The sequence below is a fragment of the Mustela nigripes genome, chromosome 13 (assembly GCF_022355385.1).
Source record: "Mustela nigripes isolate SB6536 chromosome 13, MUSNIG.SB6536, whole genome shotgun sequence".
Classification (NCBI taxonomy): Eukaryota; Metazoa; Chordata; class Mammalia; order Carnivora; family Mustelidae; genus Mustela; species Mustela nigripes.
In genome coordinates, this window is record NC_081569.1 from 26,424,753 (window position 1) to 26,442,489 (window position 17,737).

The following is a 17,737-nucleotide window of genomic DNA, read 5'->3' on the forward strand; positions in this document are numbered from 1 at the left end:
AGATGGGATTGGGAGGGAGACAAACCATAAGTGACTCTTAATCTCACAAAACAAACTGAGGGTTGCCGGGGGGAGGGGGTTTGGGAGAAGGGGGTGGGATTATGGACATTGGGGAGGGTATGTGCTTTGGTGAGTGCTGTGAAGTGTGTAAACCTGGTGATTCACAGACCTGTACCCCTGGGGATAAAATATATGTTTATCAAAAATAAAAAATTAAAAAAATAAATTTATAAATATAGTATAAAATATGTTATTTATATTTTAATCTTTTAATTAAGTCCTTAGTGAGTAAACAGTCCTTAAAAAATTTTTTTTGACCCCGAGGCACTAGAAAAGACTACTCTTCACATTAAATAGCTAATGGAGATTAAGCAGTTCACTTGTGATGAGTACTAGTTGATGTATGGAGGTGTTCTATTGTTCTATTCTATTCTACACCTGAGCCTCATACAACATTGTATAATTGGAATTTGAATACAAACTAAAGTACCACTTTTCAAAAAGTAATATGCACAATCTCACATGCCCTAGGCCCACACAACCTAATACTTCTGTGCCAGGAACTTGTGACTGTGAATTGATCCCATTTAGACATTGCCCTTGACCCAGGAGACAGCAGGCAGGCCGAGGGTTTACCTTGCTTGTTCATGCCCAATCAGAGCTCTTTAGGGTGATGTAATTATTCAGCAGAGTGTATCATGAATTCCCAGAACCTGGGCATAGTCATGTTCTTTTAAAAAAGCATCTTATTCCTGACTGTAGAGTTTTTGATCATTGTTTAAAATCTGGGAAGTACATAAAACTATGAATAGGAGTATAAAAAGTATCACCTCCTCAACTTGAGATAACTGCTGTTATATTTAGGGTGTACTTATACCTCGTCACTTTCTTTCCTTTTTTTTTCTTTAAAGATTTTATTCATTCATTTGGTAGAGAGAGAGCAGAAGCAGAGGGAGCAGCAGGGAGAGAGAGAAGCAGGCTCCCCTCTGAGCAAGAATCCCAATGTGGGGCTCTATCCCAGAACCCTGGGATCATTACCTGAGCCAAAGGCAGACACTCAACAACCTGAGCCAACCAAGGTGCCCCTCTTCTTAGTCACTTTCAATAATTATCTTTCAAAATAGAATTTTTTAAAATATTTATTTATTCGACACAGAGAGAGATCACAAGTAGGCAGAGAGAGAGAGGAGGAAACAGGCTCCCTGCTGAGCAGAGAGCCCGATGTGGTACTCGATCCCAGGACCCTGAGATCACGACCTGAGCCGAAGGCAGTGGCTTAACCCACTGAGCCACCCAGGCGCCCTCAAAATAGAATTTTAATGAAAAATTTCAACATACAAAATATATCTAACACTGATTTAGGGTATAGAGTAATAAACACCATCCATCAGATATTCCAAAAATATATGTACCCTTAAAATCTCAAAAAACCCCATTTTTTATTTTGGAAAATATCAAACACATACATAGAAAAAATAGTGTAGTAGACCCCAAGGGTACCTAACACTCAGCTTCAACAGTCATCAGTTTGGCCATTCTTATTTGATCTACACCTCAAGGGCCATCCCCTCACCCCCACCCCAGTAGAATTTTTTACCCAAATTTCAGGTGGAATACTATTTCATCTAGATATTTCAATAAGTATCTCTTTCTTAAATAAAAACATAATATATTTATTGCACTTAAAATTTAACAATCTTTGCTTAATACTGTCATGGTCAGTGTTTAATATTCTGTGATTATCTCAAGTTTTCCCTCACTTTATCTTTAGAATCAAGATCCAGTTTTGGCCCATATATTGCTCTTAGGTAGTACATCTCTTCATGTACTTTTTAAAAAATTTAAATTCAATTAGACAACATTTAGTACATAATTAGTTTCAAATGTAGTCTTCAGTAATTCATCAGTTGTGTATAACACCCATTGCTCATCATATTATGTGTCCTCCTTAATGTCCATCAAATGTACTTTTTTTGTAGTCTTTTTTTAAAATTTAATTTTATTTTTTCAGTGTTCCAAGATTCATTGTTTATGCACCACACCCAGTGCTCCATGCAATACGTGCCCTAATACCCTCCAACGGACACCATCACATGTACTTTTAAAAACGAGACAGAACATACATGAGTTTGTGCTCTGTGTGTCACTTTATATCTTGTGGTTATGCTCCATCTGTCATAAACTCATCCCATGTTGTTAAATATTCTTTGAAAAAATATTCAGTGGCTGTATAAATGTTACCATTCTCCTTTTGTAGGACATGGGTGTTTCTACTTTCTTTGTTTGTGTAATATGTTATATTGAATATCCTTACATCTAAATCTTTGTGGGTTAGTTCCTTTGGGTAGCTCCCTTGCAATAGAATTTTGAATGTGATGTTCTTATAAGCTAAATTAATTTCCATGAAAAAAATACATGATATCTATTCCATTCCCACTGGCAGTGCTTGAGAGGAATGCTCATGTTTAAATGTAGTAGAAATATAAACATGTATGCCCAAATTTCATTTTCCACAATTTTGGCTTATCTCTGTTATAGTTCCATTCTAGTAGTCATGACTGAGAGCTCATTATCCTAGATTGTTCTGTTCACATCAGTAGAGCACACTAGTACAGGTATAAATATCTGACATCTACCTTCATGAATGCGCGAATCAACTACCTTGGCTTCTCTGCCCTCAAGGTGTGTCGGGGGCAGCCTCCATCTGTGTGAGGAAAAAACTGGGAGAGAAAGCTCTGCAGTTATGGCAAGGAGAAAGTGCATGCTCTTTAAGGGTAGAAACCATGCCTTGGGAATCCTTTTAAGTCTGGTATTCACTAAGGACTGTGTACCTGATGGTTCTAGTAAATACTTAATAGATGGGCAGAGCAAGGAAATAGATTACAACTATTGCAGTGAGCTTCCTGGAGGGAGTAGGATGAGAAAGGAGAATGTGTTGATATATACCACATTAATTCTCCTTTGGAAACACAGAGTGCATTTTCTGAAGAAACAGAATCTTTATCACAGAAGTTAATGCATTATAGTCAACATTGTGTGGGACAACCTAGAAGTTTAAGTATTGTTTATAAACTATTTTTAAAAATATTGGAGTATAATTACATAGAGTAAACTGCACAGATCATAAGGGTACAGTTTGATGAGTGTTGACAAATATACTTGTGTAACCAACACCTCAGTAATGATGATTGCCATAACACTAGAACGTTCTCTCATGTCCTTTTTCATTCTATCCTCCCCACTCTTCTGATACCTACCTGCATAGAGTGAATTAGTTTTGCTTATTCTTGAACTTCGTATAAGTGGATTCATACAGTATGTATTTTCTTACATCTACTTTTTCTTTTTTTTGGTTCAGCATAGTTTGAAGATTCATCATGATGTGTTTATCAATAGTACATTTCTTATATTGCTTAATAGTGTACCATTGTTTGAATATACCATAATTTGTTTATTCATTTTCCTGTGACGAACATTTTGGTTGTTTCCAAATATTTACTATTTGAATAAAGCTGCAATGACAATTCTTACATAATTCTTTTTAAAGCAAAATGTTTTCATTTCTTTCCCGTAAGTGCCTTGGAGTAATAGTGTTGGATCATGGAGTAGGTATTTAATTAAATTTTAAGAAACTACTAAGCATTTCCCCAGTATAATTGTACCATTTTATGTTCTCATTAGCAGTGTATGAGGGTTTCAGGTGTTCCACATTCTCTTCAACATTTTGTGTCCTCACCTGTTTAACTTGAGCCTTTCTGGTGAGTGTATAGTGGAATCTCGTGACTTTAAATTTGCATTTCCCTGATACCATATGATATTGAGTGTCTTTTTTTCAAAGATTTATTAGAGAGAGAGAGAGAGAGAAAAATTGAACGTGTGTGTGCACACAAGCTAGAGGGGCAGAGGGAGAGAGAATCTCAAGCAGATAACACGCTCAGCGTGGACCCTGACATGGGGCTTGATCCCACAGCCCTGAGATCACGACTTGAAACAAAAACAAGAGTGGGTTGCTTAACCAACTGCACCATCCAGGTGCCCCAATATTGAGTATCTTTTCGTGAGTTTATTGGCCATTTGTATATGCTCTTTAGTGAGGTGTCTTTTAAGGAGTTTTGCCTATGTTTTATTGGATTGTATCTTTTTATTATTTATTGTTTGTGTATATACACACGCACCATATATATGTATGTGTACATATATATATTCTGGATACAAGTCCTTTGTCAGATTTAGGAATTGAAAATCTTTTTCTGTGGTTTGCCTTTCATTTTCTTAATGGTGCATTTGGAAGAACAGAAAATTTAAGTGTTAATAAAGTGTAACTTTAAAAAAAATTTTTTTAAAAATTCTAGTTAGGTAACATACAGTGTTATATTACTTTCGGATATACAATATAGTGATTCAGCAATTCCAAAAATCACCTGGTACTCATCACAAGTGGTAAGTACTTAATCCCCAACCCCTGTTTAACCTATGCCTACCCTATTCCCCTCTAGTAACCATCAGTTTGATCTCTGTAATTAAGAGTCCTTTTCTTGGTTTGTCTCACTTGCTTCTGCACCCTCCCACCCCCCACTTTGCTTGTTTGTTTTGTTTCTTATGTTCCACATATGAATGAAATCATGTGGTAATTGTCTTTTTCTGACTGACTTATTTCACTTATAATTTCTGGCTCTATTCATGTCCTTGCAAATGGCAAGATTTAATTCCTTTTAATGGCTAAATAATAATCCATTACATATATACATACCACATCCTCTTTTTCCATTCATCTGTTGATCCATAGATGGCCTTTATTATATTGAGGTATGTTCCCTGTATCCCTACTTTGTTGTAGGTATTTATTATGAGCAGAGAGTTCAGACCTAGGACCCTTGAGATCATGAACTCTGGTGAAGGCAGAGGCTTAACCCACTGAGCCACCCAGGGGTGGCTTATGATTGTTTGTATTTCTATATGTTGGTTGTTATTTCTCTTTTCTCATCTGTAAATTTTGTTTTTTTTAGTCTTTTTTTTTAATAAGTCTAGCTAGAAGTTTATCAATTGTATTAATTTTATTATTTGTTTTGTGGTTGTTTCTGAAGAATTTCTCTGATCTCTTCTTTTTCTTTTTTAAAGTTTGCTGATTTTCTTTAGTGATACATTTTCTTTCTCTTTATTTTTTCCATGTTTATTAATGGTTTTGATATATTATGATATATATGTATATATACATATATATATATAAAATCTCCTTTTATGGTTATAGCAGTGTATATTAAGTTGATGGTTAAGTTTGAATCCATTCTTTACTCTTCTCCTCCCACAGTTTATCTATATGTTGTTATATTTTGTATATATTTTTGTGAGTTCCTTGACTGACTTTTTACAGAAACATTCATTTTTTACTGCTTTTGTGTTTTTTATCTCTATACTGTTACTTTTGGTCTCTCCTTTCCACTCAGAGTCCCCTTTAATATATCTTGCAGAGCTAGTTTAATGATCACAAACTCCTTTAGTTTTTGTATGTATGGGGAAATCTTTATCCCTCCTCTATTGTGAATGATAGCCTTTCTGGTTAGAATATTCTTGGTTGCAGGGGTGCCTGGGTGGCTCAGTGGGTTGAAGCCTCTGCCTTCGGCTCGGGTCATGGTCCCGGGGTCCTGGGATCGAGCCCCATGTCGGGCTTTCTGCTTGGCGGGGAGCCTGCTTTTCCCCTCTCTCTCTCTGCCTGCCTCTCTGCCTAATTGTGATCTCTGTCTGTCAAATAAATAAATAAATAAATAAAATCTTAAAAAAAATAAAAGAATATTCTTAGTTGCAGATTTTCCCCATTCATTACTTTGACTATATTATGCCACTCCCTTTTGACTTGTGGGGTTTTTGCTGAAAAATCTCCTGCTAGCATTACAGGTTTTCCCATGTAAGTTACTGTCTTTTGTTTTACACTTAAAATATTTTATCCCCCACTATATTTTACCAGTTTAATTACAATATGTCTTGGTGTGGATCTTAATTACGATATGTCTTGGTGTAGATCTTTTGTTGATTTTGTAGGTGTTTCTCTGTGCCTCCTGAATCTGGCTATCTGTTTCCTTCCCCAGGTTAGGAAAGTTTTCAGCCATTATTTCTTCCAATTACATTTTCTGCTCCCGTTTTATTCTCTGCTTCTGGCACTGACATAATACAAATCTTAGTGTTTGATGGAGTCACTGAGTTCCCTAAGTCTAGCCTCGTTTTACTTAATTCTTTTTTCTTTTTTCATCTTGATTACTTTCCATTATTCTGTCTCCTAGATCACTAATTCATTCCATTAAGCTTGTTTCTCATTTCGTTTATTGAGCCCTTTATCTCTACTATGTTATATTTTTTCAATTTAAATTTTGTTAGATAACATATAGTGCAATATTGGTTTCTGGAGGAGAATTCAGTGTCTCATCACTTATATACAACACCCAGTGGTCATCACAGCAAGTATTCTCTCTAGCCCATCCCCCACCTCTCTCCATCAACCTGAAGTTTGTTCCGTGTCATTAAGAGTCACTTATGGCTTCTTTTCCTCTTTCCCTTTTTTCTTCCCCCTTCCAATATGTTTATCTGTTTTTTTTTTCTTAAATTCCACATATCCTTGAGCGCATATAGGGATTTGTCTTTCTCCAACTCACTTATTTCATAGATAGCTATGTTATGCCTTATTTCTTTTCTTTTTTTTTTTTTTTAAGATTTTTATTTATTTATTTATTTGACAGAGAGAAATCACAAGTAGATGGAGAGGCAGGCAGAGAGAGAGAGAGGGAAGCAGGCTCCCTGCTGAGCAGAGAGCCCGATGCGGGACTCGATCCCAGGACCCGGAGATCATGACCTGAGCCGAAGGCAGCGGCTTAACCCACTGAGCCACCCAGGCGCCCCAGTTATGCCTTATTTCTGTGTTAAGGGTCTCACTCATGTCTTCCACTCTTTGCTCAAGTCCAGTGAATATCCTTATGACGGTTATTTTAAATTCTCTTATCAGGCTACTTATATCTGTTTTACTAGATCTCTGGCCATGACTTGTCCTGTTCTTTTATTTGAGATAAATTTCTCTGTCTTCTCATTTTGTCAGTCTCTGTGCATCTCTTGGTCTAGAGAGTAATGATCTTATAAAGACTAGGCCATGTAGTGCCCTGGAGTGTTGTGTCCTCTGTTGCCCAGGGCCTGGCACTTCAGAGAGTATCTCCAGTGTGTGCTGCATATGTTCTGCTATTTTGTCCTAGCTGCTTTATTGTTCAGGCCAGTCATTTGCAGAGGTTGTCTTTGTCTGTTGTGGGAGGTTTGCTCTGGTCTGTTTGTGAAAGGAGACCTGTCACCACTACCACCTAAACCAAGGCTCTGCAAAACCTCCAATGTTGAGGAGGCACAGTGTGAACAGGGGTTTGTGCTGGTCTTCTGAGGGTGGGGGCCTGATGTGCTGGGACTAAGGCAGGGGTGGCCGAGAGGGGTCGTTCCACCAGACTGTGTATGTGGGGGTGAGGCTTGGTGTAAGCAAGTTAGGTAATTTCAGTGCTGTGCTGGTACCTGCAGGTGACCCTGTGCTTATGAGAGGCAGGGGAGGGATATGGCACCAGCCTGTTCCTTTGTTTTTGGAGGGATCTCTCTCTGTGGACACTGTCTTTCTGGGATGAGCTCTGAGAGGAGTGAATGACCTTCTCACTGTGTGTCCTAGGCGCTCTTCGGATTGCTTGTTTCCACATTGTATGTCCCTGGATTATTGCCTGCCTTCTCTCTAAGACCAGCAGAATGCCCTCTGGTCTCTAGCCCAGCCAAGTCTGATGACCTTTAAAACTCCAGGTTTTGAGCCTGGCTGGTTGCCACAATTCAAGAAATTTGGCCCCTCTTGCTTTCCAAGCTGATTGCTATGGGGATGTGTTTTCCCTGAGGGCTTCCCTATATGTTAGCCTGTCTCTCACCCTTCTCATGACTGTGGCTACCTCTCCACCACAGTTGTCATGTTTCCTCTCCCAAAACATGTCTCTGCACTTCCTACCTTCAGCGATGTGGCGTCTTCTCTACGTTTAGTTGTGGAGTTTGTTCTGCCAGGCTTCAGGTGGATTTCTGGGGGTATTTAGGATGATGGGATAGTTATCTAGTTGTATTTGAGGGATGAGGAGAACCTAGGGTCCTACTCTGCCAACATCTTCTAACCTCTGTATTTTTTTTTTTAATTTCTTCTATGTCATTGGTGCTTTTAGATTTGATTTCTGCCCAAGAACTCATTGTTTCTTCTTGGGTCATGGTGGCATCCTTCTGTATTTCATAGCTTTTACCTTTAGGTCTATAAGCTATCTTGAGTTAACTTTTGTGTATAGGTGAGGCATGATTCAAGGTTCAGTATTTTCCTTACCAATATCCAGTTGATACAGCACCATTTGTTAAAGAGACTTCCCCATTGAGTTATACTGCTGCTTCACACTATGATTTGACTGTATGTGTGGGTCTATTTCAGAAGTTTGTTCTGTTTCTTTGTATATATCTATCCTTATGTGAGCGCCACAGTCTTGATTCTGTAGTTTTATAGTAAATCTTAAAGTCAAGTAGTGTAAGTCTTACAACTTTGTTTCTCTTTTTCAAGATTGTGAAACTATTTCTTTAGGAAAATAAATTCTACATATTTAATCATTAAAGTACAAAAAGACTTTGAGTACTAAATCCCTGTATAAGTGAATACTAGTGCTCAAATTGATTTTTTTAAAAGACTTTATTTATTTATTTGACAGACAGAGATCACAAGTAGGCAGAGAGGCAGGCAGAGAAAGAGAAAGGGAAGCGGACTCCCTCCCGAGCAGGGAGAGAGCCTGATGTGGGGCTCGATCCCAGGACCCTGGGATCATGACCTGAGCTGAAGGCAGAGGCTTTACCACTTAGCCACCCAGGTGCCCCGCTCAAATTGATTTTAATGCATACCTTCATCTAGGTATGTTGGTGTTTGGAAATAAAGTTTCTTTATTCTTAGTACTTTTTACAGAATTCTTTTTACACATTTTTTGAAGTCAAGGTGTAACTTCATTAGTAAAGGACATAGTGATGGACTCTAGTTTTGCTGTTTGCAGCAACTTCTATTTGTTGCTGAAAGAGCACATGAATTGAAGCAATTTTTCTATAGTGTAATCCAGAAGGTAAATAAACTAGATGGCTATCTGTATTTTTATGCTAGAGAATCATATCTTAAGGATATTTCTGATGCACTTACATAACTAAATGGAAGGTTTTAGAAGCCATAAGTCCATGGTTGGACAGTGTCCCTGCCAATTGATGTTATCATCCTGACAAGTCTCTTTTGTATTTGCACAATATTTCTTTGTTTTATCCTTCAACTGTTATAAACTGCCATTCAACCCCCAGTTAGCACCCACGTTTTCCAATGTGAGACAAAAACCTGTACAACTTAGGTATTGGTACCTCTGCAGCCCATACATCGGAGTGGAAGGTAGAGGACCCATAAGTGTAATCAAACAGACAAACAGAAAATCTTCAGTGTCCTACAATTCTGTGGCTCTCTGTTCTTGCGGAGTCCAGAGGACTTTTGAGGTGTCTTGGGCATCAGCTGGGAAGAGGAGTGTGGGTATAGGCTTGAATGAGTGCCTTCTGAGGTTATCAGGTGAGTGACTTTAGGATCTTTAGGTACAGTGATGTTTGAAGATGGAGCTGTAGAGACCAACTGAGATTAGAACACAAGAGAAAAATATCTATGATGGGCTGAAGGGTATTATGGAATGCAAGCACCCAGGAACTCACGGCTGCAGAAGTAGGAAGAAACCTGAGGCAGCCAGCTCAGTGAGGAGGCTGTGCACAGGTGGATAGGTAAGCAGAGCAATGGACCTCCTTCAGGGCAGAGCACAAGGGATGCTACTGGTTTGAGGCCTTTGGGGACAACCTGGAGGAGCTTCACATTGGTCTGTAGCAAGGGGTGGTGGGACAGGTATCCAGATAGAAAATCTGACTTAGTAAGTATTCATAGAAGTTGAAAAATTTTGCCTAATGGCTTAAAATGTGAGGTGATCTAAACAGCTTTTAGATTTCAGCAAATACAAGCTCTTCCTGGAGTGTGTGAATGGAAGGACTGAAAGATTTGGAGCTGATTTGTACCTTTTGACAAAAGGGTGACCAGAAGCTTGTCATTTTCCCATCTCTTAGTACCTGGTATCCCAGGTGTCTCTCCATTTTAGTAACATATTTTTTTTCAAACCTCCAAATGCATGTGCTGTATGGTGGTCAGTGGTGCTGGGAAATGTAACAATGAAATAGGAGAGCCCATGGTTCCCATTGCATTGGCCACTGGCATCCTTGGACCAGTTTTCACTTCAGGATGGTCACTCACACTCCAGCTACTGCTGTGGCAGCAGTCACTGGCTTCATAAGCACTGATGACCAAACTATAACCATTACAATAAAAGCAATTGGTTTTCCCTTCCCCCAACGTTCTGTGTACCTCACTAGGAAAGATTATTTGTGATTCTTAGAATTTAAGACCCTAAAATCTTTTTATATCATATACAGAACTTTAAAAAGTTGTTGAGTACATGATTGTGTGCATCTGCCATAAAAATGAACTTCAAGATGTTATAGAATGATAATATATTTATAATTATTTGAATTAATGAATAAGATATTAAACTGATAAGAACAGCTGCTATACTTGATCTTAGCCAAAACGCCAAGAAGTGAAAAAATTATTGAATAAGAATATTTACTTACACACAAAAGAGAACTGGGGTTATACTAATTATACTAATATTATAGTATAGAACTGGGGTTATACACATTATACTAATGTGAAACAAAATAGATTTTTAAGACAAAAATTGTTATCAGAAACAAAGGACATTTTATAACAATGAAATGGCCTATCAGGATGATGTAACAATTATAAATCAATATGTGCCTAACAACAGTCTCAAAGTACATTAAACAAAACTAACATAATAAAGAAATAGGAAATTAAATAATAATAGTTGGAAGAATCAGTACCCTATTTAAAAAATTTGTTTTAAAAAATCTTATAGAAAAACTAGGCAGAAGATCAACAAGGAATAGAAGACTTTGATGATTTTAGTATTTTAATTATTATAGTTGGATTTATGTATGCCATTTTCTCTGTTGTATTTGTCTCGTACTTTCTGTTTATATACTCATTATTTTATTTGCATAAAATGAAATTTCCTAATGTTTTTTAATTCCTTTAGTCATTTTTCACTATATATATTTTTGTTATTGAAGTATTTTATTGAAGATGACATTCAACATATTAGTTTCAGCTGTACAACGTAGTGATTTGATATTGACATACATTACAAAATGATCATGACGAGTCTAGTTACCATCTGTCACCATACAGTTATTAAAGTATAACTGACTATGTTTTCTGTGCTGTTCTTTATATTCCCATAACTTATTTTATAACTGGAAGTTTAGATTTTTTTTTTTTTTAGATTTTATTTATTTATTTGACAGAGAGAGAGATCACAAGTAGGCGGAGAGTCAGGCAGAGAGAGAGAGAGAAGCAGGCTCCCGCTGAGCAAAGAGCCCGATGCGGGGCTCGATCCCAGGACACTGAGATCATGACCTGAGCCGAAGGCAGCGGCTTAATCCACTGAGCCACCCAGGCGCCCCAAGTTTAGACTTCTTAATCCTCTTCACCTGTTTTGCCCATCTCCCCACACTTCTTCTCTCTGGCAGTAGTTCTTTTTATGAATCTGCTTCTATTTTGTTTTCTTTGTTCATTTGTTTTGTTTTCTAGATTCCACATGTGAGATCACACTATATTTGTCTTTTTTGTCTGACTTCATTTGGCATAATACCTTCTAGTCTATCCATGTTGTCACAAATGGCAAGATTTCATTCTTATGGCTGAGTAGTATTCTACTGTATGTATATATCTATGTATCTGTGTCTATATCTATCTACATTCCCCCCCACACCCCACATTTTCATCCACTCATCTGTCAGTGGGCACTTTAGTTGCTTCCATAGTTTGGCTATGGTAAATAATGCTGCAGTAAACATGGGTGTATATAGCTTTTGAAATTAGTATTTTTGTTTTCTTTAGGTAAATACCTAGAGTGGAGTTATTGAATCACATGGTAGTTCTATTTTTAATTTTTTGAGGAAGCTTCATACAGTTTTTCCTAGTGGCTATACAAGTTTACATTCCCACCAGCAGTGCATGAGGGTTCCCTATATCTGTATCTTTTTTTTTTTTTTTTTTTTTTTTTTAAGATTTTTTTTTATTTATTTGTTAGAGAGAGAGATACAGAGCGCAAGCACAGGCAGACAGAGTGGCAGGCTAGAGGCAGAGGGAGAAGCAGGCTCCCTGCCAAGCAAGGAGCCCGATGTGGGACTCGATCCCAGGACGCTGGGATCATGACCTGAGCCGAAGGCAGCCGCTTAACCAACTGAGCCACCCAGGCGTCCCCCTATATCTGTATCTTTATTGACACTTGTCATTTCTGGTCTTTTTATTAATAGCTATTCTGACAAATGTGAGATGATATCTCACTGTGGTTTAGATTTGCATTTTCTTGATGACTATTGATGTTGAGCATCTTTTCATGTATCTGTTGGCCATCTGTATGTCTTTGGAGATATATCTATTTCAGGTCCTCTGTGCATTTTTTAATCAGATTGTTTGGAGTTTTTTGGTGTTGAGTTGTGTGAGTTCTTTATATATATATTTTAGATGTTAATCCCTTATCAGGTATTTCATTTGTAAATATCCCAGTCATCATGGTGCCTCTTTGTTTTGTTGATTGTTTGCTGTACAGAAGATTTTTAGTTTGATATAGTCCCAGTAGTTTGTTTTTTTCTTATGTTTCCCTTGCCTGAGGAGATGTATCCAGAAAAATGGTGTGGAGCCTTATGTCCACAAAATTACTGCATATTTTTTCTTTTAGGAATTTTACGATTTCAGGTCTTACATTTCGGTGTTTAACCCATTTTGAATTAACTTCTGTATATGGTATAAAAAAGTGGTCTAGTTACATTCTTCTACATGTAGCTGACCATTTTTCTGAATATCAGTTATTTTCTCCATTGTATACTCTTGTCTTTTATGTTATAGATTGACTATGCAAGCATGGGTTTATAACTTTCTCTGTATTCTTTTGATCTGTGTGTGTGTGTGTGTGTGTGTGTGCATGCATGTGCGTGTGTGTGCCTGCACACCAGTACTGTCTATTTTGATTGCTATAGCTTTGAAGTATAGTTTGAAATCAGGGAACATGATACCTCCAGTTTTGCTCTTTCTCAAGAACACTTTGGCTCTTTGGGGGTCTTTTGTGGTTCCATAAAAATGTTAAGATTCTTTGTAATATTTCAGTGAAAAATGCCATTAATATATACTTTTAAAAGATTTTATTTATTTATTTGTCAGACACAAGTAGGCAGAGAGGCAAGCAGAGAGAGAGGAGGAAGCAGGCTCCCTGCTGAACAGAGAGCCTGATGCAGGGGCTCAATCCCAGGACTCTGGGATCATGACCTGAGCCGAAGGCAGAGGCTTTAACCCACTGAGCCACCCAGGCACCCCGCCATTAATATTTTTGATTGAGATTATATTGAATCTATAGATTGTTTTGAGTATGCACATTTTAACTATTAATTATTCCAGTCCATGAGCAGGGTATGTCTTCTATTTGTATGTGTCATCTTTAATATCTTTCAGCAGTGTCATAGTTTTCAGCAGTGTCTTATAGTTTTCTTCACCTCCTTGGTTAAATTTATTCTTAGATATTTTATACTTTATGATGTAGCTGTAAAAGGGATTGTTTCCTTAATTTCTCTTTCTGCTAGTTTATTATTAGTGTATAGAAACACAACAGAGGAGTTAAGATGGCAGAAGAGTAGGGGACTTTTAAGTTTGTCTCATTCCTCAAATACAAACAGATAGTTACCAGATATTTCTGAACAACCAAGAAATCAATTAGAGATCTGAGAAAACATATGCTGAAAGTCTACAAGTAGAAAAGCAACCACTGTTTGGAAGGTAAGAGGTGCAGAGACTTGAATCCAGTGTGATACGTGTGATAGCTTAGGATATGTCAGTGGGGAGAGAGCCTGTTTAAGGAGGCTATACAAAGTATTGTAAACAGCAGAGTGCAAAGTTGGAACTTTTAGAAGTCTGCTATACTGGGGTACGTGCCTGGCTTAAAGGTGTTTAGGTGGTAAGTGGGGTGGAATCCCAGGTATGATGTTGTAACCTCAGGATCCTGGGGGTTACAAGAAGAACAGGTGGTGCCCGAGTTTAACAGAGTTCCCAGGTATAGGAGCTTAGAAACTGGCTGAGAACAGTGTGTCTATGTGCTGACTTTATGCTCTGTGTTGACATAAACTGCAAACTGCTATGCAGTCATAGGACTATTTTCTGGGAGTGGTCCAGCAAAGGGCAGAAGTGTAGAGAGGCTCTCCCTCCCCCGGGAGGAAAGGTGCAGGTCTGTGCTGTGGGAATCCTTAAAATTTGGAGTTTTGAAACTCAGTGACATGTCTGAGATAAAAACGCTGGATCACAGGCTGGATAAGTACAGAGTTCTGATGGTAACAGCAGAGACAGAGTGATTGATTGTTTTTCTCTGAGAGCTCACTGAATAGTGGTGGGGAGGGTGTGTGTGTGAATTTTCAGCTCTGGGGCCAGAGAGAGGTGCTGAAAGCCTTCAGGGAGCAAAACAGTGCCACCTAGTAGAGTCTGAAGCTGCTTACAACGAGCCCTGCCTCCCTATGCCCTGGAAAAGCATTTTTACTAGGGCAGGTCTTTTGCAAGTGCAGCAGACCCATCCCCCAGAAAACCAGCGCAAACAACTTGTTCTCGCCCATTTTACTGATCATAGAATGCTGCATACCTTCAGCTCTTGTGGGAAACAGTATATAGCATTCTTTGTGTTTTTATTCTTTATTCTTTTAGTTATTTTCTTACTTTCTCAATTCTTTTTTTACTCTTTTTAATTTTTATTTTTATATATACTTTACATATTTTTTAATTTTTTTGTTTCCTTTCATTGTAATGTATATATTTTTCTTATTTTAGGATCTAGTTTCTTTTAACAAGCAGACCAAAACACACCTAAGAGCTAGTTTTTTTTGGTTATTGTTGTTATTGTTTTCTTTTTCTCTCTTCTTTTCTTTTCTGGAAAAAAATGAGGAGATGGGGAAGCTTACCCCAAAAAACAGGAGGTAGTACACACTAGCAGGGACTTAATCAATACGGATGTAAGTAAGATGTCTGTACTAGAATTTATTTATTTTTGTTTTTAAAATTTTTTTAAATGATTTTATTTATTTATTTGATAGAGATCTCAAGTAGATGGAGGGGCAGGCAGAGAAAGAGGAGGAAGCAGGCTCCTTGCTGAGCAGAGAGCCTGATGCGGGACTCAATCCCAGGACCCTGGGATCATGACCTGAGCTGAAGGCAGAGAGGCTTTAACCCACTGAGCCACCCAGGCTCCCCAAGAATTTATTTATTTTTAAAGATTTTATTTATCTGACAGAGAAAGAGAGAGCACAAGCAGGGGGAGTGAGAAAGGGAGAAGTAGGGGGAGCCCAATGTGGGGCTCAATCCCAGGACTCTAGGATTATGATCTGAGCTGAAAGCAGACACTTAACTGACTGAGCCACTTGACACCCCTCTGAACTAGAATTTAAAACAATGATTATAAAGATACTAGCTGGGCTTGAGAAACACATAGAGGACCAAGAAAATCCCTTCTGTAGATGTAAAAGAACTAAAATCAGACCGAAATTAAAAATGCTATTTCATGGAGGCAATCCCAAGTGGAGGCCATAAAAATGAGGATGAATGGATCAGTGGAGCCAATCAGTGATATGGAACATAAAATGATGGAAAACAATGATGTTGAAAAGAAGAGGGAAAGAAAACTATTAGATCACGAAGGTAGACTTAGGGAACTAAGTGATTCCATAAAGCAAAATAATATCCATATTATAGGAGTCTTAGAAGATGAAGAGTGGAAAAAACGGGTGGAAAGTTTATTTGAGCAAATTATAGCTGAGAACTTTCCTGATCTGGGGAAGGAAACAGGCGTTCAAGTCCAGGAAGCACAGAGAACCCCCCCCCCAAAATCAATAAAAAGCTGAGAAAGGAGAACAAATTTGTGTTTTGTAATTAAACATTTTATTTTATTTTAAGATTTTATTTATTTATTTGACAGACAGAGATCACAAGCAGGCAGAGAGGCAGACAGAGAGAGAGGAGGAAGCAGGCTCCCTGCTGAGCAGAGAGCCCGATGCGGGACTTGATCCCAGGACCCTGAGATCATGACCTGAGCCGAAGGCAATGGCTTAACCCACTGAGCCACCCAGGCGCCCTATAATTAAACATCTTAAATTTAAGTTTTAGTTAAAATTTGTTGAGATATCTGTTATTAATCTTACTTAGATTCTCTTGCATATTATCAGTCATTTTTCTATTCTTTTAAAATTCTCTCTTCATCTTTGAGCGCTTTTATTAACACGTGACTTGTGTGTGGAGCTCTTCAGAGCTTGTTTAGCTTTTTGGATTTTCATCACATTTGGTAAATTTCAGCCCTTTTTTTTTTTCTTGAATTTTTTTTCTATTACTGTTTTCTCTCCTTCTATTAGTAACATTATGAGTCTGCTGATTTGTGTGATGGTGTCACATTTCTCTAAGGTTCTGTTCATTTTTCTTTATTTTTTTCTTTTTTCTTTAGAATGTATGATCTTTATCAATCTATCTTCAAATTCACCGACTCTTTCTTCTGCCAGAAATACTGAAATGTGGTATTGATTTCTTTTTTCATTCTAGTTATACATTTCAACTCCAGAATTTCAGCTTGGGCTTTTTAAAAAAATCGCTTCTATTTCTTTATTAATAGTCTCTATTTGATAAGTTGTTCCTTTACTTCTTTAAGCATACTTTCGGGCGCCTGGGTGGCTCAGTGGGTTAAGCCGCTGCCTTCGGCTCAGGTCATGATCTCAGGGTCCTGGAATCAAGCTCCGCATCGGGCTCTCTGCTCAGCAGGGAGCCTGCTTCCTTCTCTCTCTCTCTCTGCCTGCCTCTCCATCTACTTGTAATTTCTCTCTGTCAAATAAATAAATAAAATCTTAAAAAAAAAAATAAGCATACTTTCATTAGTTATTTGATCTTATGAAGTTTTTATTTTAATTCCAGTTTGAATATATTTTTAATGGATGGTTTGAAGTTTTTGTTAAGTCTAATGTCTAGGCCTTCTTACAGGCAGTTTTTGTTGCCTGCACTTTCCCTATATGTATAGTATATGTGATATAGATCACATTTTTCTGGGTTTTTCGCATGTCTTGGTTTTGGGGGTCTTTCAGGGACTTTTTTTAGTTCTTATTTTTATTATTACATGTCCTCTCCCAGCACTTTTTCCTCTCAACTTTTACACCTAATACAATGGAAACTAACATCATTCAAGCAGTTAATTATAGTTTTATCTTGTATTCTTCTCTTCTGTTTCATGTGTAACAAAAGGAACAAGAGTATTTTATCTATAATCATGACATCGAGGTATCTGAGTGGCTCAGTGGGTTAAGCCGCTGCCTTCGGCTCAGGTCATGATCTCAAGGTCCTGGGATCGAGCCCCACGTAGGGCTCTCTGCTCAGCGGGGAGCCTGCCCCCCCCATCTGCCTCTCTGTCTACTTGTGCTCTCTCTCTCTCTCTGTGTCAAATAAAGGAATAAAATCTTTAAAAAATATATAATCATTAAAAAAATATATATATATATAATCATGACA

General features: G+C 37.8%; 1 protein-coding gene and 1 pseudogene across 1 annotated transcript in view; one reads left to right on the forward strand and one right to left on the reverse strand.

The window, feature by feature from the left end:
• The window catches only part of NIPA1 (NIPA magnesium transporter 1), a 70,857-nt gene that overhangs the window by 6,704 nt on the left and 46,416 nt on the right, over positions 1–17,737 (forward strand). The window lies entirely within an intron of this gene.
• LOC132000579 (U2 spliceosomal RNA) lies at positions 10,571–10,681 on the reverse strand (annotated as a pseudogene).